The sequence below is a fragment of the Macaca fascicularis genome, chromosome 18 (genome assembly GCF_037993035.2).
Source record: "Macaca fascicularis isolate 582-1 chromosome 18, T2T-MFA8v1.1".
Taxonomy (NCBI): Eukaryota; Metazoa; Chordata; class Mammalia; order Primates; family Cercopithecidae; genus Macaca; species Macaca fascicularis.
This window is the reverse complement of record NC_088392.1, coordinates 41690213-41717155: the sequence shown is the minus strand read 5'-3', so window position 1 is coordinate 41717155 and position 26943 is coordinate 41690213. Positions and strand designations below refer to the sequence as shown.

Below are 26943 nucleotides of genomic sequence, written 5' to 3'. Positions count from 1 at the left end.
GTGGGGAACCGAGGAAAGGTAGCACTAAGAGCCGCCTGTGATGGAGGAGGCAGCCGGCACTGCTGGGGAGGAGGCAGCTGCTCTCTGCTTCGTCTTTGGCCTGGGACCCCAGATGTTTGACCCTGGCCAGCCCCCTGCTGGCCTCCCCGACAGAGCCACTTCCCTTTTGGGAGTACAGCCTGGAGTTCCCTTCCCCCTCCAGGCCACAGCCTCACTCTCCCTTAGGATGACCTGAAAGGGAAGTTTATAAGAGGAAAAGGAATGAACGGGATCCTATTTAACAGCACATGCTGGGCGGAGGAACTTCCTGACAGGAACCAATGTGGAAACCAGGCCCAGTTTGGCCATGGAAAACTGGTTTGGCTCAGAACTGGCCAGAGTGGACAGGAGACCTTGGGCAGCTGCACATCGCAATTAAACTGGACTTGTCCGACTTCGCTTTCTTTCTTGTCCCCTCTAAGCAAGCAGACACTATAATAATCTGCACACCACAGGGGGTGTGCAGATTATTTTTTTAAGTCTAGGGGAAAGAAACCCCACCCTCATTTAGGTCCCAGAGACATAAAGGGCTACTGGCTGGGCTCGGCAAATCAGGAACAGATGTAGGCAGCGGAGCAGGGCCAGGCGAGCAGAGCCGCTGCCACCAGGCACCCAGCCTGAGTCACCCTGGCGGGGAGGGCGGGCGGCGGTAGGCAGGGGTGGCCATCTTTATTTGTGGGCTTGGGTGTGGGGTGCAGGAAACAATGCAAACAGAAGAGTCCCCGGGGCTGGGACAGGCGCAGGGGTGCGGGCAGGTACTGACAGGTTCCCAGTGACTGCTCTTCTGGGCCAAAGGATTAAAACAAGGCCCTGAGTCTGAACAGGGAGAAGGCTCTGCTCCTCCCTCAGCCTCTTTCTCTCCTTCCCCTGCCCTCCCTCTCTCCCCACCCAAGAAGACCTTATTTCCAGGGCTAAGTCTGGCTGTGGCTGGCTGGCTGGCCTCCGCCCTGGCTCCCCAACCCCTCTCTTTAAGGGCCAGGCTGTCCTGTGGCTGGTGGCTGGCAGGAGAGGCCTGGGGTGGACGTTTCAGCCCTTGCTCCCTGAGTTCCTGCACAGGACCATATCCTCTCTCCTCAGTTCTCCCTTTTCTCTCCTTACTCTGATTTGTCTCCTATAGACCCCAAAAGAAATATTAGCTTCTCAGGGGGCCCTGTCCCTGCCCCTCAGGCCCCAGCCAGGCTTACAGTGAGTATTCAGTCCTCGTTAGGATCTTTTTTTTCCAAACAGAGTCTCATTCTGTCACCCAGGCTGGAGTGCAGTGGCATGATCTCAGCTCACTGCAACCTCCACTTCCCAGGTTGAAGCAATTCTCCTGTCTCAACCTCCTGAGTAGCTGCGATTACAGACGCATGCCACCACATCCGGCTAATTTTTGTATTTTTAGTAGAGACAGGGGGTTTCACCGTATTGGTCAGGCTGGTCTTGAACTCCTGATCTCAGGTGATCTGCCTGCTTCGGCCTCCCAAAGTGCTGGGATTACAGATGTGAGCCACCACGCCTGGCCCATTATGACCTTTTCTAAGGTCACCCTCCATTCCGGGGGCAGTCATTTCCGAGATATCGCTTTTTCCTTCATATGACACAGCCCCTTGCACGTGAGGAGCAGGGACCTCCCCTGTCTCCGTGGCCCTTTGGCCTGGCACACAGTAGGTGCTCAGCAGGCGACTGTCATAGGAATGGATGAGCACCACTGGGCACCAAGGGAACCATCAGAGAGAGCCCAGCAGCTCAGAACCGCACAGCCCTGCGTGGGCAGCTGTGTGCTGAGGCTGCTTCCTCGCATCTTTCTTTTTTTTTTTTTTTTTTGAGACGGAGTCTTGCTCTGTCACCCAGGCTGGAGTGCAGTGGCCGGATCTCAGCTCACTGCAAGCTCCGCCTCTCGGGTTTACGCCGTTCTCCTGCCTCAGCCTCCCGAGTAGCTGGGACTACAGGCGCCGGCCACCTCGCCCGGCTAGTTTTTTTGTATTTTTTAGTAGAGACGGGGTTTCACCGTGTTAGCCGGGATCGTCTCTCGATCTCCTGGCCTCGTGATCCGCCCGTCTCGGCCTCCCAGAGTGCTGGGATTACAGGCTTGAGCCACCGCGCCCGGCCACCTCGCATCTTTCTTGTGTGGAGAGGAGGGCTTTCATGATACCCTCAGAGCAACTGCAGATGGAACTCTGGGACAGAATAACCTGTTGTTTCCAGCCCCTACAAACTCTCCAGTGACAGGATAAAGAGAAAAGTAAGGGCCTCTTCTCAAAGCTGCTCTCTATGGCAGAGCAGAGAAAACAGAATCAAAGCATTTTTTAGCTGGACGGTTCCAGAGCTCTGCAGCCTGGCAAACACAGAGGAAAAATGGCAGGATCAAGGACGCTTGGCTTAAAGGAATGGACACCCAGCTCTCCTGCTGTCCAGGGTCCTTTCCATTCAGTGATGTTTTTGTGATGGGTCACATACTTATTAACATACTGGCACCTTTTGTTTTTTAATTCTCAAATTTCCCTTGATCCTTTGACTCCTCTAGTTAATTGAACTCACATCTTTGCCAGCATCAAAATAGGTCATCTATCAAAGTGCGCAGAGAAGAGGGAGGTGGCACAAGGTACAAGGAGAGAAAAGAGGCGTTTGACAATTTTCCCAGGATGCAGGCTTCCGTGTGTTTTCTCAACTCTGCCTCCCCTGCCAACAGTGCTACAGGTATTAGCATGAAGAGGACGCATTTGAGCTTCACCAATGTGCTGGGTAGATGGCACTGCCAAACAGCTCCTCAAGACAAACTGGTTTCCATTTGGTCATTTCTCCCCTCCCAAATGCCCTTCCTGTTCTATGGGAGAGAAAGGACACAAGCTCTCCAGTCGTAGCTGCAGCTCCACTCATTCTTATCCGAAGAGGCTGGTGATGCGACAAAGGGCTTCAAGCCCAGTGCCCAATAAGGAGAAGCCAGATGGAAATGGCAACAGCCAGCCCAGAGAGGAAGAACATGCTAGAACCTCCCCAGGATCTGTTTGATGCCTGGAGTTCCAGGAAGCACAAAGCAGCCCTTCTTCCCTCACCGTGGGCTTGGCTGAGATCATCGGCGCAGCGATTGCACAGTTTTGGGTTGATTGATTCCTCCTCCTGCCTCCCCACTCCCAGGATGGCATCTGAGGGCTTCCCCTGCAGCTGCAGGGACAGCAAGAACCCTCGGGCCTGTTTCTGGGTGGGGGAGGGGCAGGCGACTCTTTTCTACCTCTCCCCAGGTAGAAAGGTAGAAATGACAAGACGCACGTCAGCGTCATCCTCCCTGCAGCTGAAAGGGAGAGTGTTCAGGTTAAACAGAGGAGCCTTCAGAGGCCCCACCTGCTCTGTCCACTAATCTCCCAGCATGTCCAGAAATCAGAAACACCAGTTGAAGATGCCCCATCCTCCCAAACCCGCTCTCCTAGGAGCTCCCAGCTCTGTCCTCAGGCTGAACATATAATCCATCTACGTGCACCTAAGACAGCGCCTCTTGGCACGTAGTACTGGGTGCCACAGAAATGTTTGTTCCCTCACTCCACCTTCCCTTAACTCGTTCCTCCCCAGCGCCTGCTCAGGCAAATTCAGCAAATGCCTACCTAATGAAGGCCTTCTATGAGATGGGCTCCGGGCAAGGTGCTACAGGAATGAAAAATAAACATGTTTCTTGTCCCCAAGGCAGAGGGATAATGAGGCCCCACTAAATGAGCCGTTTCTATGTTCCTAGTGCCTTGTGAGGCACTTTACTCCTGTGACCTGACTTCAGTTTTCACAGCAATGCTAGGAGGCAGCCAATCAGTCTCTTAATTTTATTTATGAGGAGACTGAGACTCAACAAGTAAAGGAAGGAATTGACACTCTTGTAGTTGTAACAGGTTCTTTATAAATAACCACAAGGTATAATGTGGTAAGGACCTGGAAAAGAAAAATGGAAAGTGCTGGGTGCCCAGAGGAGGGTAAGGGAAGGGAGGTAGGGGGTTTCCAATGGGCAAGGGCCACCAGCAGTTCTATATCCAGGCTATATCTAGGACACTGATCCCAAATAGAAAAGCAATTTTTAAATATCCAGGACACTGACCCCAAATATTTCCTGCTTTCCAAGCACCTTGCCAGCCACTGAGATTGTGGTTGAGCGGTTGCCCACATGACTAATTTCCAAAGCACAGAAGATGCAAGAACCCCATGGGCAGGCTGCAGGGTAAGGGGCTCTGGGCTTGGCAGGAGCCTAGTTCAAGTTCCTGATGGGCTTTGTCCTCTTGACCCACGGAGCCCTTGGGACAGCTATTATGAGGGCTCCACAGGGAAACCTGGACTTGCATGTTGGAGCCAGGGGTCCCAAAATGCACTGCGCTGCTGAGAACCCATGGGACTGCAGGAGAATGTAATCATTATGCCCTGTCCAAAGCCCGAACCATGATCCTTTTTCCAACAAATCTAATTCAATCAAGGAAGAAGCTTCAACTAAGTACTAACTTGGCTTTAACACTTCCCCATAACTTCCTACATGTTTCTGAACTTGGCCAAGACAGCACCTAAGTTCCCCTCCAGCAAAGGTCACAGGAACAGAATAGAAAGAAATGCACAATATGTTGTTACATGAAAAAAAAATTCCTCCCCTATGATTTTTTTCTTATTCTAAAGGCAATACAGTCTCTCTTAAAAAATCAGAAATTCCTGCAGGGGTGGAGTGGAGGAAATGAAGAGATGTTGGCTAGAGGGTACAACCTTCCAGTTATGAGTAAGTTCTGGAGACCTAATAAAAGTCATGGTGACTATACTTAATAATAAGGTATGGTATACTTGAAACTTAAATATTCTCCAGACACACACACACAAAGGTAACTATGTGCGTGGAGGTGGTAATAAAGAAGGTGAGATGGGGGTGGTGCTTAAAAACACCCTACTCGTGATTCAATACGGAACTCCCCCAGTACGCTCATACCCCAAACTCCCTGTCATTGAGAAACCCTGCAATAAACACACAAAACCAGGGAGTGAGGAAGGGCGTGTGGGGCACACCCCACCCAACTTGGCGAGTCTGAGCCTAGTACAGGGCCTGGCATGGAGCAGCTGCTTAAAACACTTGTTGAATGAATGAACAGAGAAGTGAAGTGACAAAGTACAGTCAGGGCACACGGAAGGTCACCAAAGACGGTGGCAGCTTCCAGTCACAGATGCACACGTGGAAGTCGGGGGAAGTGAGCCCCCAAAGGTGCAACCACTGAATGTGATGGGGGCAATATTTGATGAGCAATCCATGAGTGCCCAGGCACTGGGTCGCCTCGTCCTCACCATCTGAGTTGGGTCTTATCATCATCACCTCTCAGCAGGCAGGGGCAGGACTCAGGCCTGCACAATACCCTGCTGGCTCCCTGGTTATGGAGGTAAGATGCTGGGGAGGACCCACCACGAGGCTCTTTCCTCCCCTTAGCCTCCCCAGCTCATCTGGCTGGGCTCCAGCTTGAGTTTAAGCTATGTCTACGTAGAATTAGAGGGGCCAGGGCACATCAGGGAGAGTCTTGGAGGGGCAGGCAGCCAAGCATCTGTTGCATGAAGGAGTAAGTTGCCCCTCACACCATGACTCTCCCCAAGGCAGATGGAGTAGAAGGCCAGAAGCTAGATTCTCAGACCCCTCAGGGTTAGAGGTGATGGGAGATTTGGGGATAGCTGGATTTTGTCACTAAGATGGCCCTCTGGCTTATCTCACATGATTCCAATACCCATTCATTCATTCACTCATTCAGTTACACAACACATAATTCTCAAGCTCCTGCAATATATCAGGTCCTGTACAAGGGAAGGGATCCTACTGTGAGAGAGTCCAGGAAAATCCAAAGGTTCTGTGTCTAACATCTCCGAGACACACATGCAAGGCCCCTTTGCTGGCAGCACAAAGGTGGGAAAGTGTGGCTGTCTGACTCTGCAGAGAACATGATGTGGCCCCAGGACCTCTGCTGCCCCCGGGGGCATGCCTTCAGGATGGGCAGGGTACCCTCAACCTTGGTACTGGCACCTTGGCCCACACTCCACCAGCAGCAGCAGGTCAGCCTTGAGGGCATCGGTGCAGCAGACCTAGCATGAGAAGAGCGAGTTGGGCATACTGGGGAGCAGTCATGGGATGCTAGGGGGCTCCAAGGGTTGTGGTAAGCACTGCCCCGCCCAACTGAAAGCGACAGGAGAACCTCCATTCTCACCCCAGAGTGGTAGACAGAGCCACTAATTTCCAAAGCAGAGAAGATGCAAGAACCCTGTAGGCAGGTAGCAGGGTGAGGGGCTCTGGGCTTGGCAGGAGCTTAGTTCAAGTTAATGATGGACTTTGACCTCTGGATCCACAGAGCCCATGAAATTATACAACATGTAACCTTTTGTGTTTGGCTTCTTTCACTAGCATGATGTTTTCCAGGTACATCCGTGTTGTAGCATGTATTAGTGCTTCATTCCTTTCTAATGGCTAAATAATATTCCATTGAATGCATATATCACAATTTGTTTATTCATTCATTCATCGATGGACATTCGGTTTGGTTTTGACTATTGTGAATAGTGCTGCTGTGAATGTTGATGTACAAGTATTTGTCTGAGTACCCATTTTCATTTATTTTGGGTATATGCCTAGGAGTGGATTGCTGTGAGGAATTACAGAATTTTTAGAGCTGGGGTGAACTTAAATATCAATTATTCCAGTTTTACAGATTGGTAAACTGAGGCCTCAGATGGCTATTTGCCCTGTTTGGGATCATACATGTGTCAAGATATGATGTATGGCCGGATGCCAAGGGGCCAGTGGCATTTTTCAGTTCAACCACAGACAATTCATGACTCGTTGCCCTTACTACGGGGTCCACGGTGCCCAGCACAGTGTCTCTTGTACATAGTAGGCACCAAGTATTTGCTGAATAAGTGAAATAAAACATTTATGCCCAATTTTTTAAAGTATTACCCATTCTGGAAAGGGAGGCACCCCTTATCCCATCTCAGAGGTTCAAAGAATCCTGCGGAACAAAGTGTCAGAATACATGGCCCAGGGTCCACCTCACTGGAGGGGACAAACTCAACTGCAGTGGGATCGTGGGGTACTGGCCACCTCATTTCCTAACCCCTCCCCTCCTGGCTACATCAGCACCTCCTTGCCAAAGCAGAGAGGATGAAGCTGGCTGGCCTTTAGGGGCCACAATGGCCCAAGGAGAAGGCAGCCAGATCACCCCTCAGAGCCCCTCTGGACCCACACTCTTAGCGAAACTGCCTTCACAAAAGAGAAGGGGTGGGCTCCAGCCCACTGGACAGGCCAGCTGTACCCTTGGGCTCTTGCAGTGCCGTCATTCCACTTTGTGGGGTATGATGTAGCCTCTAGGACCTGCTTCCTGTGAGGCTACAGGGGAGCTGGGGAAGAGGGACGTAGGTCCATTTCCAGGGGGACTGAGCAGTGGCACCTCAGCTGGCAAGAATGCCTAGTCCGTGGGCCAGTGTGCAAGTGCCCAGGGACTGCAGGGCATGGGGAGCCACCTCCTCAGCTTTCCACTCCTCTGACAGCAGCACATGAGTCTGTGCTAATGACACCACCGCTCCTCAGCACAGGGAGCAGACGTTACCACACGCTGGCAAGCCCACTGACAACAGAGTGGCGCCTTTGGGGCCCGCTTGGTGGAGGAGTGACATTCAATGTCTCCATCAGCTGGAGGATGATAGCCCCAGATAGGATCAGCCCTGCATGGAGTACAAGGGCTTCTGAGCCAGCCTGCTGTCACTCTTAACACTTCAGTCACCTCAGCCCACATCGCCCTGCTTCCTGTATCCAAGCCCTCTAGTACCTGGACAGACCCATGTGTGACTCTGGATATCTGAGTGTAGACAGCACCCTGCCAGATCCAAGTTGCCCACAAGCGACATGGCATTTGGGCGTTCACTTGTACCCTTCCATTCCACATCCTTATTTCTCTGTGGGTCCCAGTGTAAGCCCATATTTTTCATGTGTTGACTCTCATTAAGGCGAAGCTAAGAGAGCCACAAACAGCATTCTAATTAATGTGTGTGACAGAAGGAGCAGGCACCTGGAGTTTCCAATTCCCAGGCATCCTTCTATTTCCCATCTAACCCGTCTCTCCTTGCCTGGTCTTGACAAGCTGCTTCGCCTCTGTGGGCCTCCGTTTCTGCATCTGTAAAGGAAGGAATGGTCTCTGCACTTCCCCTTCAAGCTCTGAAGTGCCCTCACATGGGATCTATTACATAGGTTAGTGGCTGATGTGGCACCATGTGACATGAATTGTGCTGTCCTGACACACCAGCCACTGTGAGCTTGGCTGGTCCTGCTGGGGCTGCACACAGTGAGGCCTGGGCAAGCCTCCAGAGCCCACAAGGCCAGGCAACCCCAAAGCCCATGAGGCCAGGCAACCCCAGAGCCCCAGGCTTCCCCTGGGCCTGGCTGTCTGCCTGCTCATCTTTCTCCCTCTGACCCTGCCACTGTAGAGAGCCCAGGTGAGCCACATGCTTCCTGCTTCTTTTCCCCACTCAAGATTCATGCATTCTTTCTTCATTCGCCCCTGGTTTGATCTCTCTCATCAAGCACCACTGAAATTTCCCTGGGAGCCTGACACTGGCCAGCCATACAGCTCTCCCTGCAAAGACACCATGGACCTTCTCCCATTACTGGTGGTAAATTCCTTGAAATGGATGAGCAACAAAAGCTAAAATTTTGGTTCTTCTTGATGCAAGTATTCGACAAGGGGAGTGGAAACCCTACCTGTGATGAAAATGAGACATCAGGAAGCCATCTCTCAGTCTCCAGCCAGTCAGTAGCCAAACTTCCAGGGAGGCTTAGCATGGCTTGGATCCTGCAACTGGCCCCATGACCATTCAGCACGGGGCATCGAGTCTGCACCTTGAACTCAGGTTTTCTGATTCTAGACACCTGTTGAACCATCCATGTCAGGACCAACAAACAAGTCTGATGTAGCCCAGGAAGGGGAGGCAGTTCCTGGCTGTTTTAAAGGCTGTGGTTTTGTTCATTCTAAGTTACTTCTTTTCTCTTTTTCTTTCTTTCTTTTTTTTGAGATGGAGTCTCACTCTGTCGCCCAGGCTGGAGTGCAGTGGTGCGATCTCAGCTTACTGCAAGCTCTGCCTCCCGGGTTCATGCCATTCTCCTGCCTCAGCCTCCCTTTAAGTGATTTCTTTACAATACCACCATCAGGGCCCTTCTCCCCTTCTCTTCCTTCAGTTCCCAATCCTCAGATCTTAACGTGCCCCCTGAGGTTCAACAGGGGTCCAGCATCAAGTTAAGTTCCGCAATATGTTTTGAACTCCTACCATGTGCAGAGGACTCTGCTTGTGCTGTGCAACCTGGAAGCCATTAGCCACACGAGGCTATTAAGCACTTGAAATGCAGCTACTCAAGCTGAGATGAGCTGCAAGTGGAAGACAGACACTGGATTTCGAAGACTTAGTAACCAAAAAAACGAGACAGATATAGCATTAATAATTTTTATATGAATTACATGTTGAAATGATATATTGTATATACTGAGTTAAAATGTATTGCAAAAATTAATGTTAACTATTTCTTTTTATTTTTGTAATGTGACTATGAGGAACATTTTAAAGTCAGTATGTGGCTGGCATGATATTTCTGTAGGACAGTGTTGGTCTACACATTAGAGGAGGCCAAGAGGAAGAAAACTGTTCCTTATCACAATGGTTTGGGGACTTGGGGGTGTTCCAAGTGAGTTGAAATTAAAACAGTCCCCATAAAGCATATGTTTTCCACAAAATTATGCACTGTCCCCTTGCACAGCCTATTTGGAGAAGATTCCAACACACTGAGCCTTATCATAGGGCAACAGAATGTGAGAACATCTTGAGCACAAGATCTGAGCCGTCATTTTTCTCTGCAGGTAAGAATACAGGTAAAACTTCCACAATGGTGCCTGGGAGTGATCAAATTGTTAGTCATCTTGGGTATTTTCAACCCACCAACATTACCGATAATCCCGTTCCTTATCTGCAGGAACCCAAGATGAGATGGAGCTGTCACTCAGGCCCTCAACAGGGAAGCAACAGGCTCAAAGCAATGTTGGAACATGTCTGACAATGTAGGAGGTATGTGAAAGCAGGCACAGGTCACTGCCTTCTCTCTGGGATGTTTGCTTGTGTCAAGGCACAAGTTAGGGGAATTGTAATATATGTCCATGTATTTTACCCCAGGGAAAGGGAGAAGCTTCAGGTATCTGGAAAGGAGAGAAAGTAAGGCAAACAGCAGACTCTGAGTACCTCCCGTGTGCCGGGCATGAGTTTTATATAATCTCACCATCCTCACAATGACCTTGCTGGGTGGGTATGGGCCCGTTTTAGAGATGAGAAACTGACCGTCAGAGGGTTAAGTCACTTGCCCAAGGCCTGGAGCAAGCTGCTTTGATGGACAGCCACATGTGCACTTCAATTACCCTCCACAGGAAGGATCTGGTGTGGGAAACTTCTGGGTGAATGAGGTCTGGCCTGGAAGTCAGGCCTCATGTTCTGCATGCGAATTTCAAGAGTTGGCTGACTTTGGACAAGTGGCTTTCCCTCTCTATACCCCAGTGTTCTTAAAATGAAAATCTAGGTATTGGGAGACACGATCAGTGTTTCCCAAACTTTTCCCAACTATAACCGGCTATGACATTTTTCTTCATGACCAGGATATATATCTGTGTGTGAAAACCTGAAATAAAAGTTGTATTGAACAATACTTACTCTAACTACATATGATGCATGTTATTTTCTATTCTATTCTTCTTTTCTTTTTTTTATTTTAAAAAGCTAGCAGTATGACCTGCTAGATTGATCAAACTACCCATAATAGAGCATCACTTGTAGTTTGAAAACCACTGCCGTAAATGATTGATTTCCAAGTAGCCCTCTAGAACCAACGTCCTGAGGGGCTGTTACTGATGCCAAACTAATAATCTAGAAGCCTCAGTTCCAGACCAGCTTTCTTCCCTCCACAGTATTCCTTCGTCTCTCTCTTTCTCTCTCTTTAGCCCCTTGTCCCCTGCCCGTCCTCACCCACCCTACCCCTCCTCACCTATCCCACACCTCCTCATACAGAGGCAGCAAAACAAATGCAAAGCATTTCTCTCCATCAAAGGGAAGGGTACGCTGGAGCCAGAGAGAGGGACCAGAGGAGGCTGCGGTGCAAGGTTTGTGTCTGACCCCACTCACAGAGTTCCGTTTCCATAGGCCATCTGCTGGGACATGGACATCTCTAATCACTGAATGCTTCTCTGTAATGGAATTTGTCATAATGGAGCTTTACTGCTCCATATAGCTGCAAAATCCATTTCACTGCCCTTAAAAAAATGAAATTAAAGAAGTTCCCATGACTGTAAATGGTGGCTGTAGAAGGAAACTCCTTTGTTCCTTCTGATTATGAGGTTATAAAGGGCCTTTAGCAACCCATATTAGGAACTCACTTTCCCCTCCTATCTTGTCCCTGAAGAAAGGAAGGGCTTCAGTGGACACATCTGGTGAACTTCCAATCCTGTTGGTTGAAGCGGGCCTTTAAACATGATCTGAGACAGACTCTCCAGGGTCGTTGCAGGGCCAGCCTCCTCCCTTGTGCCTACAGAAGGTCTCCACACTGAAGGAGACTTCCAGAACCTTCTGTGGGCATGAGCCCTCCCCTGCACCCAGCTTCCTTGTCCATTACCCCTGGGTGGGTGTCCCACTGTGTTGAAGGGTGGTGTTGAGGAAGGAAGCGGTGGGGCACATCCCCCAGCCCCAGAGCAACTAAGGAGAGAATGGAAGGTGTCAGGGAAGGCTCAACCTTCAGAGGCCTCACCCTGGGTCAGAGGAAGGCGGGGCAGTGGGGAGCAAAGATCAGGGGTCAGAGGTCAGGGGACTGCAGAAACGAGGTCCTGCCAGATGATGTGCCATCCCCTCCCCACGATGGGGGCTTAGGTCTCTTCACCCTGTTGTTTTGAGTAGGTTTCATGTCACACTCTATTTCATTTCACTTTCATATTAGGAAGCGGCCACCTTTAGCTCTGGGTTGACTCACAGGAGTGGTGGCAGGTGGCTCTTGAGGTCCCTGCAGCTCCTCTGCTCCTCTGAGCTGACTCCACTGGGGCATGTCTGCACCTTCCTGAGGCATCCAGCATGAACCCGGACCCACAGTGTGCCTGTGAGCCATGGAGGAGTGAATGACTCAGGCCCCACTCATCCTATCACCCCTACCCTGGGCCCTGTGGCTGATGTTTACACAGACTCAGACCCAGTGTGGCCCAGCCTGTCTTCCACAACTCTCTGGGCCAGTGCTGGGCCTTCCCACCCACTTCTTGGCCTCCTCAGGGGCTAGCATGGGTCTCATGCGCCTCTGGACCTGGGAAGTACATTGAGTTTGAAGCACTTGGCAATGCAGAGACAGAAATGGTGGCTGCTTGTGTGGGGTATGGTATCTGGGAGCCAGAGAGGGCCTCTGTCACCTGAACCCCTTTGTCTGAACCTCTGTTCAGTGAACCTCTGTCACTCCTAGTGACCCCTGAAGCCTCCCCGCTGACTATGCTCATCATTCCACAATCAAACCTTCATTCCTTTGAGGCAAGCCAAACCTGTACTTCAGCCCATATTAAAATGCCCAGCCCCAAAGGACTGGTGTCATTAATATCTTATCAGTCAATTATATCTCAGTATGGATGAGCGCATCCAAATCAACTCAGCTGAACTCAAGGGCCTACTTTGAGCCTGGTCCTCTGCTGGGCTTTATGGCAGGGTGGGCGGGGGTAGGTAAAAAGGCGAACAAGACACAGACCTTGCTTTCAAGGGGCCTTAGGCTCTGTCCTGAGAGTAGGCTTTGGAATTAGAGTTGGGAGTGTGCTGGGGAAAGGAGGGTGAGCAAGAAGGATGGAAAGGCCCCATTTCGTCACCCAAGCATGTTTACCTTGTGATGCCTGCCCAAGGGGGCCCATTACCTGTCCCCCAGGAGAAGTCTCCTCACTTGAGACATTCGTCGCAGGCTAACATTAGACATGATTTTTTTTCTGCCTGATAAACATGAACTGACGAGGAGTAGAAGACATGAAAAGCCAGTCCTAGACCAGAGTTTGGACCGCTGCTCTGCTATTCATTAGCTGTGTGACTCTGAGCAAGTGACTGAACAGCTCTGTGCCTCGGTTTCCTCCTCTGTCAAGTGGGGGTATAAGAGTCAATTCTACCTCCTAGGGTTGTTGTGAGGATTAAAAGAGTTAATACTATGAGTACTTAGAACAATTCCTGGCTGGCAGGAAGTACTCAATAAACATTAGCTATCATTATTATCTAATAGTAAATATCTTCAGGGGAAAACTGAGTGTTGGTCATGAAGAACTGGGCTTTGGGCTCACTGTAAGGAATGGTGGCCACACAGACTCTGGGACAAATGAATGTCTGGGATCTTCAGAGACCCCTCCCTGCCTGGCCAGGGGCCCTGCCTGGCTCCAGCAGCAGATTCAGTGACTATGGCCCCGGTGGGAGGCCTCTGAGGGGCTCTGGTTCCTTCTCCAGGATTCCTGCCTGACCATGCCTAGCCCATCTCAGCCACAGGCTGGGCAGCGGAGCCACCTCTCCTCTCTCCCTGAGCTGGCTTACTCTGAACATTGCTGGCTGACTCATCTTCTTAGCAAGCAACTTGGATCATGTCACTCTCTTGTTCAATCACCTTTGACAGGTCCCCACCTTAGTCACGAAGGACAATTCCTGAACCTGGCATTCATTCTGCCCCTGCCTGCTTCCTGGGCTTTTCTTTTTCTCTCTGCTGTTCCCCACTAACCACAGGAAGAAATCACCAAGCTCTCAGACTGTGCCCCACTGTACAGATCCAAGAGTATGTATTATCTCATTTAATCCTCACAACAACCTCATAAGGTAGATACTATTATTATCATACCTATTTTATAGGTGAGGACATTGAGGCACAGAGAGGTTAAGAAACATACTCAAGGTCACACAGCTAGGAGATGGTAGAGTTGAAACTGAATTTCAGAAGGCAGGCTCCGGAGCCTGCATCCCTACCTACTGCCCTGTTAAGTGGCACCCCATGTTCCATAATCTAGATCATTTTCTGTTCCCCTAACACCCTGTGTGTGGTCCCATTGCTCATACAAGTCTCTCTGTTGCCTGGAATGCCTTCCTACTCTCATCACCTCCAGAGTCCTGTCTCATCCACCACAATGGAGCCCACATTTCAGGGTTCTCAGTAAAGAGTACCTCCTGTTCAGGGAGAAGTCATCTTTCCCTCTTTGCAGCCTTGGAGATGCTTTATCTTTATCTCCCTTGATGAACTTTATCTCCCTTCCTGGATTCTGAGGGCTCTGCCTTGTGTGTCCTTGATCTTCTTGCAGCAGGCTGAGCAGGCTTAGTTCTAATTGTTAAGTGAACGAATATGTGATGTGCAACAGGCTTTAAACTTTGCAAACACTTAAAGGTTTACCATCTTATTTAAATTTAATACAATTTATTTAATCCAACTCTGTGCTGGAGTGGACATTGTTATTCCCATTTTGCAACTAATAATGATAATAGCTACCATTTGTTAAGTGCTTACTTCCTACAAGGCACTGTGCTAAAGGGTTAACATATATTGTTTTTCAATAACTCCTCCCAGCTATTCTGAGAAGTAACTATAACGATCCTCATTTTCCAGATGAGAACACTGAAAGTCAGAAATGCGAGGTGATCTGCCCAGGATTGTGCACATAGTAGTAGGAGAGGTTGAAACTTACTTCAAGTCTTCCAGCACTGGCTCCTCAGCCTTGGTTGCCTGCTATTGAGTGCCCACTGTGCTCCCAGGCCTAGAGAAGGCAATGAGAGCATCCAAAAGCAAGGAGGGCATCTGAATTCTATGAACAAAGGCAAGAGGCAGGAAAGCTCCAGTGTTGTCACGTGACAAGTAAGACACTGGAGTTTCTATGAGAAGGTGAAAATGTTGAACACAAGAATTAAAATACAACTCCTGCTGGCTAGGGTCAGGGAGACTTACAGACATTTTGTATTCCCAATTAGCCATGTTCTTATGCTCATTGTTCTCCCACTTCTCAGGTTTGATTCCAAGTGATCAGAGCTGTGACCCTGGTCTGGCAGAGGCCAAAGGAGACATTTATGGCCAGGCATGGTAGCTCACTCTTGTAATGCCCTCACCTTGGGAGGCTGAGGCAGGAGAATCCTCTGATGCTAGGAGTTTAAGACCAACCGGTGCAATAAAGCAAAACCCCGTCTCTAGAAAAAAATTAAAAAGAAAAAAAAATTGGGCACAGTGTTATGCACCTGTAGTCCTGACTTCTTGGGAGGCTGAGGCAGGAACACCTCTTGAGCCCAAGAGTTTGAGGCTGCAGTGAGCTGTGATTGCACCATTGCACTCCAGGCTCGCCTGGGCAACAGAACGAGACCCTTTCTCTAAAATAAATAAAAAATAAAGCATGGTTACTTACTTTTAAAAAGGGAGGGGGCATTTTTCCATATTTTTCTTATTTCTTCCTGAATTGCTTTAGTCTTTTCCTTGATTTAACCTCATTCTTTCCTTTCATTCTTTAGAGCTACTGCTTACTTTTCAAAAGACTAATACAGTAGCTTAATATTAATACATAAGTATATATGATCGGCATCACACTAACATCCTAGTAACCCTAATTTTATCCTCCACATCCACCTTCAATCAAATATCGACAAAGCCCTGACCATGCACAGGCCACAGTGCTGAAGAGGGTCAGGAAGACAGCAGTGCCACAGTAAAAGCATAAAGCTTTTGTCTGTGCCTTTGTTCAGTGTCACAGTCTAACAGGGTAGAAAGAACTCAGGCCCCCCGAAATAAGCAAGGACTCCATAGACTCCAGTTACCTTGGCCTCCACCAACAAAATGATGGTGTCTTCAGTTGGCCCTTCAGGAGCTCAAAGGAGGGACACATTGTTCTGAGTCTGGGCCATCAGAGAAACAGGCCTTGAGGGATGAATAATATTTAGGTATGGATAAGTTTTAGGCAGGGAAGGAGAAGGATATACATTCTAATCAAATAAACAAAAAAACACAACTGTATAAACAAAGGAACAAAAAAATGAAAATAGACAATGCGCTCAGCTGATCAAGTGGTTTCATTTTGGTTGGTGGGATACCCGGAGGCTCAGACCTATAATCCCAGCACTTTGGGAGGCCAAGGTGGGTGGGTCACTTGAGGTCAGGAGTTCGAGACCAGCCTGGCCAACATGCCGAAACCCTGTGTCTACTAAAAATACAAAAAACTAGCCGCGTGTGGTGGTGCATGCCTGTAATCCCAGCTACTCAGGAGGCTGAGGCATGAGAATCGCTCAAACCTGGCAGGCGGAGGTTGCAGTGAGCAGAGATCGCGCTACTGCACTTCAGTCTGGGTGACAGAGCACAGCTCTGTCTCAAAAAGAAAAAAAAAAAAAAAAGAAGGAAATTATGGGTGTGGACTTGGCAGTGGGCAGGGGGTCAAATTAGGGAGCTTCCTCAATGTCAGGCTGAATTATTTGACCTTAATTTGGTAGGCAATGGGCAGCCACTAAAGATATTTGGATGCAAGAGTGCTGAGTTGAAACTACAACTCACCTGGCGGCAGTGTGCATGCACCTTCCCTGACCCTGGTTTACTGATCACACAGGAGAGAAAAGTATTTTGAAAAGAGAAAGCCCTAAACTAATTATTCCAATAAATTAGAATAATCTGAATTGCTGATTTAGTGAGGCTTCCTGCTCCCCACCCTGGACTTCTAAGAGTCAAGTTTAGGCTGGGTGCAGTGGCTCACGCCTGTAATCCTAGCACTTTGGGAGGCTGAGGCAGGTGGATCACTTGAGGTCAGGAGTTCGAAACCAGCCTGGCCAACATGGTGAAACCTCGTCTCTGCTGAAAATACAAAAAATTAGCTGGGTATGGTGGTGGGCACCTGTAATCCCAGCTGCTTGGGAGGCTGAGGCAGGAGAATCACTTGAACCCGGGAGGTGGAGGGTGCAGAAAGAGGAGATCATGCCATTGCACTCCAGCCTGGGTGACAGAATGAGACTCAAGACTCCATTTCCAAAAAAAAAAAAAAGAGTCAGGTTCAGAAAGTGGGACCCTAGATTTCCAGTTGTCCCAGCTCCCCAGGCGTTTCTGATGTCCACTCCAGTGGAGTGTCTCACATGGCACTATGCACCTGCTCACCTGGGGCTCTCACTAAAATGCGGATTCTGACTCAAGAGGAATGGAGTGGGGCCAGAAAGTCTGCATTTCTGATCAGCTTCCAGGTCACACCAGATGCTTCTGGTTCAAGGGCCACACTTTGAGGTGCAAGATGATAAAGTTTTGTCCTAAACCTAAACAGCTCTTCTCCATGATAGAAAGCCTTAAACAAACAAACAAACAGGCTGCTGTGGCTTAACTAACCAGACTCTGGAGACGGGGTCAGGCCAGGCTATGGTTTAAAAGCCCATTGGGTGAGTCTGCCAATCAGGCAGGGTTGACACTGGCCCCTCGTAGAGTTCCTGTCTTCCCAAGACCAGCAAGCATAGTTCTGGGATTCAGAACTGGGTGCAGGTGGTGGGAGTGTGGCCAGTGGCAGGGCAGTGAGGTGGGCAGTCCCACGCCCTTCCCACCTGCGGCCAGGTGGGGCCCATCGCGGGAAGTGCCAGGAAAACAGCCAGAGACAGCATGTGGTTTTTCCTGTGAGCCCCCAGATTTTATCAGATCATAAAAGGGAAAGGTGAGAGGGTAGCAGGCGCTGGGCCAGTCACAGGGACTGTCGCTGTGTACCAACGACAAACGAGGTGTGAGTGCCAGGGTCGGGGGTGGCATGTGTGTTCAATGGCAGAGCTCCACCAGTGGGCTTTGGTGCTCGGCTATCCTGCCTAATCCTGGGGTTCCAATCACTATCAAAAGGAATTCTTGCCCAGGGAGTTAAAAGTCCTTTGCAAGGACACCTACAGACTTTCAGGTGCGATCCTGCACTTTCCTGAACAATCACTGTCCGCAGGCCTTATAGACAAGCAAGGCAGGAAGAAGAAACCAAGTCCTCCGTCAGCTACTTCTCCCTGCTGTGGGCCTCTAGCTGGGTTGAGCACCAGCACCAACAAAGAGAGAGGCAGGGGACTGGGGATGAGTCCTGGGGAAGTGGACAGAGACTGAGACCGTGAATGCTCAGCATGACCCAGGCCTATCTGTCTAGCCTTAACTTCCCATGGTCCCTACCAAAGCCTTCACTTCCAGAAAAGTTGGCCGGCCAGGCACTTGGCTGCAGGATGGGATCCTGCTCCCCACTGTACTTGACCCAGGCCAGACAGACCCACCCCTTACCTGTCTTACCAGAATCAGACCCATCTACCTTCCAGTTCCACTGCCTCCACCCCCTTGTCAGATGACTCCAGCCCACAGTGCTCTTTCCTCTCTGAACTCCTGAAGCAGAGGTGGCCTGAGTGCCAGTTATCTGTGCAGCTTCTCTCTTGAGCAGAGCTGTCCAACAGAAATACACTGTAAGCCACCTATGCAATTTAAAAATTGTCTGGTAGCCATGATAAAAAGGAAGAGAAAAAAAAAAAGGGAAACACCAAATATTGGTGTTTTTGTTTTGTTTTTTTTAAAAGACAGGGTCTCGCTCTGTCACCCAGGCTGGAGTACAGTGGTGTGATCATAGCTCACAGAAAGCCTTAAACTCCTGGGTTCAAGTGATCCTCCCACCTCAGCCTCCGGAGTAGCTGGGACTACAGGCATGAACCACCATGCCTGGATAATTTTTTTTCTTTTTTTGTAGAGACAGGGTCTTGTTATGTTGCCCAGGCTGGTCTCAAACTCCTGGCCTCAAGTGATCCTCCCACGTTGGTCTCCCAAAGTGCTGGGATTGTAGGCATGAGCCACCATGCTTGGCCCTAAATATTGTTTTGAGATGTATCAATAATGAGAAATATTATGTTATTTTTTAAATTAAGTTTTTGAAATCCAGTGTGCATTTTACTTTCACAGTGCATTGGAACTTGCGGTGTTCACATTTCAAGTACCTGATATCTACAGGCAGCTCATGGTTATTGTATCGGACAGCTCTGGACTGTAAGCATTTCCAGGGCGGGCCTCATTTATTAGAGCTTTTAGACACATTGGCTGTAACAGCTGAGGGAAATCTTAGGACTGTTTGGCCCAGCTCCTTCACTGTGCAGGTGAGGAAACAGCTTCAGCCAGCGACGCAGACTCTAATAGGCCAGAACTCTAATCTTCCCAACAGGACCCTAGTGATTTTTTCTGAGTTCGATGCTGGAAGACTTTGCCCATCTCACCCATTGTGGGTCCTTAAGAAAGGTGCCATTTCATCATTGTCCAGTGATACCTTCAGAGGCCACTCAGTGGCCTCCGTTTATCCCATTTGGCAGAGTCCAGTGCTCTGTGCATTCATGCTTAGGCCAGTGCCTTTCTTCACACCCAACTCCTCCAGTCTCGGGTCAAGTGCTGGAGAGATGAGGACACAGGAAGAAGGAATCTTGGCAAAGATGCAGGGTGTGGACGTCAATCATAGAATTTGTGACAGCGGATTAACACGCTGATATTACAATAATAAGGGCACCATCCACCCATTCAGCCCAAGTGCTTGTTTCTCCATGGTGGGTCCACACTTCCAGACACAGAGCCCTGGCGGAAATTACAGGAGTGCCACCTCCACTTACTAGGCTCACAGTATTAGTCAACGCTTCCCATCCCCTCGGCAGACGTAATGAACTGAACATGTTGTGAACCCTGGAGGCTACCAGCCTTGCTCTGGTATGCCCCAACGCCCCTGCACCCATTAGCTGAGCTGCATGCCTGGTAAGGAGCAGCTGCGCTGGGCCCAAACCTGTTTATGCCAGTTGTGCTGGTTATTGTTCTCCACAATTTAAATATCATGTAAACTGATGAAATCGAAGTACAAAAAGAAAGCAAGTTGAAGTTTTCATGCAAACTAAATTGATATACTCAAAGGTGAGTCACTTTAAAAAATGCTGTTGAATTGGGTGTGGAGGAGATAATACAATATTGGAAAGCAAACTGGAAACCTAGAAGGATTTTGCACTCATCTGTCTTTGCATTGAGCTTTGCATCTGTCTTTAAGTTCTCATACCACTTTAAGAAATCCATTCTAGAAACCACAGAAGGGTCCTTATGGGGATGGTTTATGCCAGAACAATAGAGGGGAACCGTAACCAGTAGACTCATATGCAGATGAAAGGCCTTGACCCACCTCAAAAGACTGGTGAAGAAGTGTACATTTCTATGTGCTAAGTTAAAATAAGATTTGTAAGTTATTCATGCAGCTTTGGTTTCTGATCCCTGCTTTAACTGGCTTTTTGGTTGACTGATTAACTCTAGGTCCTTATCAGGTAGACAAAGGCTGATAGATCAAACTTTTGCTGAGCCTTGTTTGCTGGAGGAAAGCCATGATATACCCTGGTACACCTCCACTAAACACTGAGGGTGGAGGCATACAGGGGTTTTGCATTTCAACAGGGATCCTGCAAGTGGCCGGGGGCCAGTCAGGACCAGGTAATTCAACAGAGAGAATGTAATGTGGGGGACTCACGTGATAGAACTCACAATTAACAACAGAAAGCTGCGAGAGTAGGAGAGGGGAGAGTGTATTAACAGAGCACTGACTCTGGGCTTTCCTGCTGGTGCCAGAACTAGGGTAAGGGAGCTGGGCCCACAGAGCAGACTCAGCCATGGTGGAGATGCCGCCTGACTTGGTGGGAGGGGAAAGATACCCGGTTTCTCACTTCTTCCTGCCCTCCTGCCTCAAGCTCGCTCTAGCCCTCCCCCTGGCCAACCCTACCCAGAAGCCCACTGGCAACGCTGCTGGCAGGACAGCCCCCAGGATGCAGAGCAGGGAAGACATCTGAGGGCATCTGAGGGTAAGCAGTCTCAGGACTGGCCCAGATCTGCTGAAATCCAAAAGGTTCCTATGAATGACTCAGAGTGGAATTTAAGACACCTCTAAGTCTGAGCAAGAAAAAGTGAATATTTGAGGCCAGAACAGAGAGAGGGCTGTCCTCCTGATGGTCCACAATCCAGCTATGTAAGTGACTGCCTATTCTAAGCCTGGCCTTAAGGGCAGCCGTGAGGAAAAAACAAAACAAAACGAAACAAAAGAACACACGCACAGAGATTCATCTTGAAGTAAACACAGGAGTTCATAGAAGAGGCAACAAACTGCCCAGGTAAGTCAGAAAAGTCTTCACTAGGAGGCCACGCCAGGTAGCATCTTGGTTTTTAAAATTTTTAAAAGATTAATAGGCTTTGGCCCGGCGCGGTGGCTTATGCCTGTAATCCCAGCACTTTGGGAGGCCGAGGTGGGTGGATCATGAGGTCAGGAGATCGAGACCATCCTGGCTAACATGGTGAAACCCTGTCTCTACTAAAAAAATACAAAAAAAATTAGCCGGGCATGGTGGTGGGCGCCTGTAGTCTCAGCTACTCAGGACACTGATGCAGGAGAATGGCGTGAACTCGGGAGGCGCACCTTGCAGTAAGTCGAGATCGCACCACTGCACTCCAGCCTGGGCAACAGAGGCAGACTCCGCGTCAAAAAAAAAAAAAAGATTAACAGGCTTCTTGTTTATTATAACCAAAACCCAAAGGGTGGCTAATTTAAGTGGCCATTGCACTTTATTCTGGCTACTGTCCAACTGCTGTCCCAAAGTCAGATGGTACTGACCTGATGGGTAATGTGGTCACAGCTGCCTGGATAATGATATCATCTGGCTGAGTCCCTCTCCTTATTTCTCCTCTGGGTTTTAGCTCATGTGCAACTATTTCAGTGACTACCCAAGATTGGGCAGCTAATGTTGGGGGTGGTGGCATGCCACAGTTGTAGCATTTGACGAGCACCTAAGGGACTTTGCTTCTGGTTACCCCTAGCTATGTGTCTTAGGGAAAGTAACTGCACCTCTCTATCTCAGGCCCTCTTCTGTAAAATGAGAGAGTCAAACAGACATTACACATTTTAGGATGATCACTCTGGACATCAGCTTTCATCCTGTAGGTTTTCAGGTGGACGTGAAGAAGGAAAGAGAGATTAGGTAGAAGGTAGATTGCGTTCAGGCAGAACTTGGAAGTAGTTTAAAAAAAATTCTGAGAGATTTTTTTTTCTCCCCTTTATCATATGCTTTTTCCCGAAAAGCAGAATTCTAAGAAATAAATCCTAGTTAATTGAGAGTTCTGGTTACTTGGGGTATACTTAATCAAGGTTTTACTGCATTTTCAATTGCAGTGAGTTACACAGTGGTTTGCATATGCATTTACTTCTTAAGTGACTTCTGTTCCCTGACCTCATATCTGTTTCATTAAAGTGGAACACTTTGAAACGAAAAAGGGAGCATGGAGCTGAATGGTTCTACCTGGATGCAGCTCTGGGGAAACAGCAGTCAAGGTGATAAAAGGCAGCGTCCAACCATGCTCATATATTAGCTACCCTGCCTGAGAGACAGTAATTGTGTTTTCAACCACACTTCACAGCACATTTCAACCTGGCATGGCATTTCTGGGTTATTCTTCTCACTCTGGGGCAGGTGAATTTGCTGCAAAAATCTCCCCCAATTCCCTCCTGGTAGTAACCAGGTGGGAATTTGAACTTTGGCTGGCCAAGCAATGTAACAGGTGATCTTAATACTCCCCAAATGCCATGCATCAGAACTCAGACACATTCTTAGGTCTGGAGAAAAATAAGGAGTCCTTGAATTCTCATGGCCACTTTGAGGCAGTTCCATGGCAAGCATAATTGCCATTTTACATAGAGGTGGGAACAGAGGTCTGCAAGATCAAGGCCATTTATAGACCTAAACTATCCTTCAAACCAGAGGTCTGGTGGTCAGAGCAAGAGAGGACAAGCTGCCTATTTGAGAGTAGAGCCCTGGAGCAGAGTTGGACAGCAGGGATGTCAATAAATGATTATTGGGCCAGGCACAGTGGCTCATGTCACCCATATAATTAATTCCAGCACTTTGGGAGGCCGAGGCAGGTTGATCACCTGAAGTCAGGGGTTTGAGACCATCCTGGCCAACCTGGTGAAACCTCATCTCTAATAAAAATACAAAAATTAGCCATGGGTGGTGGCACACCCTTGTCATCCTAGCTACTCCAGAGGCCGAGGCAGGAGAATCACTTGAACCTGGGAGGCAGAGGTTGCAGTGAGCCGAGATTGCACCACTGCACTCCAGCCTGGGTGACAGAGTGACTCTCTGTCTCAAAAAATAAATAAATAAAATAAAAAAATAAATGGTTATTGGGTGAGGGAATGGATGAATGACGGTCTTGTTGAAGGGTTCTCCTGGAGCCCACGGCTGAGGGACAGATGGCTGTCTCCCACCCTCGATTCCCCTGAGCAGCCAGATGGGCAAAATCCCCCAGCTTGTGAACTGATAAACAGCTGGTAACCTCTTATGCGGAACCCAGTAACGTATGGGAAGCCATATTTCAATCAGGCAAGTAGGCTGCAAGCAGGCAGCAACGGCTGTCACCAACCTCTCCTCAAAGCTGCCCTTTCTCCCGGAAATTTCTGTCACTGAGCTATTGTACCTGCAGCTCTGCCTTTATCAGGGGCTCAGGTTCCTGGTCCTCTGAACACCCGCCCAGCTCTTTTATAGAAGTTTCCTTTAGTTCAGGCAAGCAAACACAGTTACGTTATTTTAGCAGGAAAAGGAAAAAGAGGAAAGTGCCAATTGCAAGCATCTGATTAGAAAACCAAAAAATAGGCACTGGGGCTTTTTAAGAGAGTGTGAACGCAAGCAAGAGAGAAAGAAAAGGGAATCACAGGCCTGATCCCTTCAAGACGGTCACAAGCTGAGCTGTGACTTTTTATGAAAGCTCTGAAATGCTCAGGGCACCATTCTATGATTCTTAATGCACTTTCTGGGCAGGGTACTTAGTGGGAAAGGAAATGGGGATCCTGATGACATCAGGGTGGCCACTGATTGCTTCCTGTGCTCCAGCATGACTTTATCCTTATAGTTTTTCTTTTATTTTAAAATAATTACCAGGATGTGACAACGTTTGACAGGGAGATGGCAAAGAGAGAGGGCAGAGGGCTGGCTGGATATTGAACTAATGCTGTTGCTGGGGCAATTCCTCCACTGCTGTGGAGGGGTGGGAGTCACAGGGGGAGGGGACTGGTGAAAAGATGCTCTCACTTTCGGTCATAAGTCTGAATCTCCACATGATCATGAAGCTTATGAATAAACATTGTCCCATCTTACATGGAATTTGAAAGAAATGAAGAGAGAGCAAAGGAGCGTGGTGGGCTGATTTGACTCAATGATCCTGCCCCTACTAGGAACTTCTTTTTCAACAGTTATCAAAGTTTGTGTTGGGTCTAAGTCATTTTCCCCTCCTAGATTGCAAGTCCTGAAAGGGAAGTCTGAGTTTTTAAAATTTCTCTGTCTTTGCTCCTGGCACCACCATCACCACTATTGCTACTGCTATTATTCCTATGGCCACTGCATCAAGGCATGGTGGCAAATATATGGAATAATTAGAAAGGAGACTCCTTTCAGAGGGTGTGTCCAGCCCTTGATGATCTTCTTTTCCTGAAAACTGTTTCCTCTCTTCTCACATAGGGTTCCCCTAGTTATAAAGGAACCCCACTCACTGAACATAGTTGATTGGATCAGTGGTAGGTAACTGACTTAAGCTAGGCTAGCTGAGACCTTCTCTACATGTGACTGATGGCCATATGAATATGGATCTTGTGTGACCATCTTCTATCCTGTGCAAGGAAAATCAAAGACAGCTTGTGTGTAGATAGGAAGTGAGTAATCAGTTGTATAGAGAGAACTCAAGATGAGAAAGCATATGGTCCCAGCAGGAAAGACAACTTTTATTATTGTTGTTGTTATTATTATTGAGACAGAGTCTTGCTCTGTCTCCCAGGCTGGAGTGTGGTGGCGTGATCTCAGTTCACTGCAACCTCTGCCTCCTGGGTTCAAGGCATTCTCCTGCTTCAGCCTCCTGAGTAGCTGGGATTACAGGCGTGTGCAACCATGCCCAGCTAATTTTTGTATTTTTAATAGAGATGGGGTTTCACCACGTTGGCCAGGCTGGTCTCGAACTCCTGACCTCCTGGCCTCCCAAAGTGCTGGGATTACAGGCGTGAGCTACAGTACCCAGCCTGGATAGACAATCACTGAGGACCTAATTGGTTGCTCATAGCTTTCCCGACTCCAGTCTCTCACAAGGTCTGGCTGTAGCATATTTTCTGCTGTAAAGACCTGTAACAAACCTTTGTATCCTTACAATAAATGGTATTTTCGGCTTAAGCTACCCTGAGTTGGCTGTCTTTACTTACAAGCATCTTTTTTTTTTTTTTTTTTTACTTACAAAAGCGTCTTCACTAATACAATACCTGTGTTACCACCCGGCCTCTCTCAGCAGGCATCACTAATCAATCACAGCAGTCTTTCTGCTAAGACTCTGAATCCATCACCTGGCAGTCACTACCAATTGAGCCAAGTTAGCAGACAAACTAAAAATCTATTGGCAAAAACAAACAAACAAAACCCCCACAAACTATTGCCTAGCCTAACATCTGTGATGGGTGAGAGTTCAAAAGAGTACAGTAAGGAGAACATGACAGGGAGTCATTCACTCTGACGGGGCCTTCTGAACATGGACTTGAACAATGAGTGGATTTCCCCAGGCAGAGATGTACAGGATGCACTCCAGGTGTGAGGGAGACGCCAGCAGCTTCTATAGGCCAGGTCACTGTATGGGGATGGATCCAGCATTCTAAATGTCTTCCTAATCACATTTTACCCGGCTGACTCTGGGTCTCAGAGACCTTTCTCAGGGCCGTTGTTTAAGATGCTCTAGAGGGGATACTAAACAAAGCCAAAAGTTGGCCGTAGCTAGAGCTAGGATGGATGTTCTTCCTCTGCCTCCCAGCTCCCTGTGTGACTTGGGGAAACAGCCAAGTGACTCAGATGGTCTCAGTTTCCAGGACTGGCTTTGTCACCAGTGCACCCTGTCTAGTGAATGTTATTGTGCTTTGGTTTCCTCGAATCCATTCTACCCGCCTAATTTCCTTCTGGGGATTCCCTGCTCCCATCCTGGTCCCTGTGGTATGGGAAGGATTTCATATCTGGTTCCCGGGATGAAGCCTGTGATTGGGCATAAACCAACCAATGAGTTCCATTCTCTGGTTACAGGAATTGGTTCAGGGATGGACATGTGACATAGGACAGCCAATCAGGCTCAGGCACAGCTAATCCTAAGGTTTGACCTTATATAACCAGCAAGAGATATTCTCTTTTTCCTGCGGCACTGAAATTGGAGAGGCCATGAGGCTGTTCCTGTTGCTACCATCTTGCCACTTTGTAGATCGGTAAATGAAGCCAATCAATGTGGAGAGCAAAGCCAGGAGACAAAAACACCCGAGTCCTGAGTTTGCTGAGGAAGGCAGTGGCGCCTGAGTCTGACCCTATCCACTGATCATTACATTAAGTAGCCAATACACATTCTATTTTGCTTAAACCAGTTGACACGGGTTGATTCTCATTTGCATCCCCCAAATTCTAAGTATTACACTATTACTGCCTCAGCTGCCTTATTAATAAAATAGGATTCACAATAGTTGTCCTTTGCAAAGAACTGTTGCCAGGAATAAGTGAATGCCTATAAAATGCTTTATTAATCGCGAGGCAGACCCTAGGGGTAAATAACACCACTCTGATAAATGGTTTTAGGAAGGGGCATCGGTGTTCCGAAAGAAAAGAAACTGTGACGCATGTTGTCTCATCTTTCACACAATTTGTCCTAGCACAATGTCTGGCACAGAAAAGATGCTTAGTATATAACAGGCAAGTGCTGAAAGTGACTGAAACAGCACACTTCCAATAGCTTACCACTGACTCTGCGGGCTTTCCCCAATCTCTAGCTAGCATTTAAGCGGACTTCCACTCTCACCTTGGCTTTAAATTCTGCAACCACCC

At 48.5% G+C, this 26943-nt stretch overlaps 1 protein-coding gene across 10 annotated transcripts in view; it reads right to left on the bottom strand.

Moving 5' to 3' along the window:
• Positions 1–26943, bottom strand: part of ZBTB7C (zinc finger and BTB domain containing 7C) — a 383033-nt gene that overhangs the window by 45420 nt on the left and 310670 nt on the right. The gene's annotated exons all lie outside the window — the stretch shown is intronic.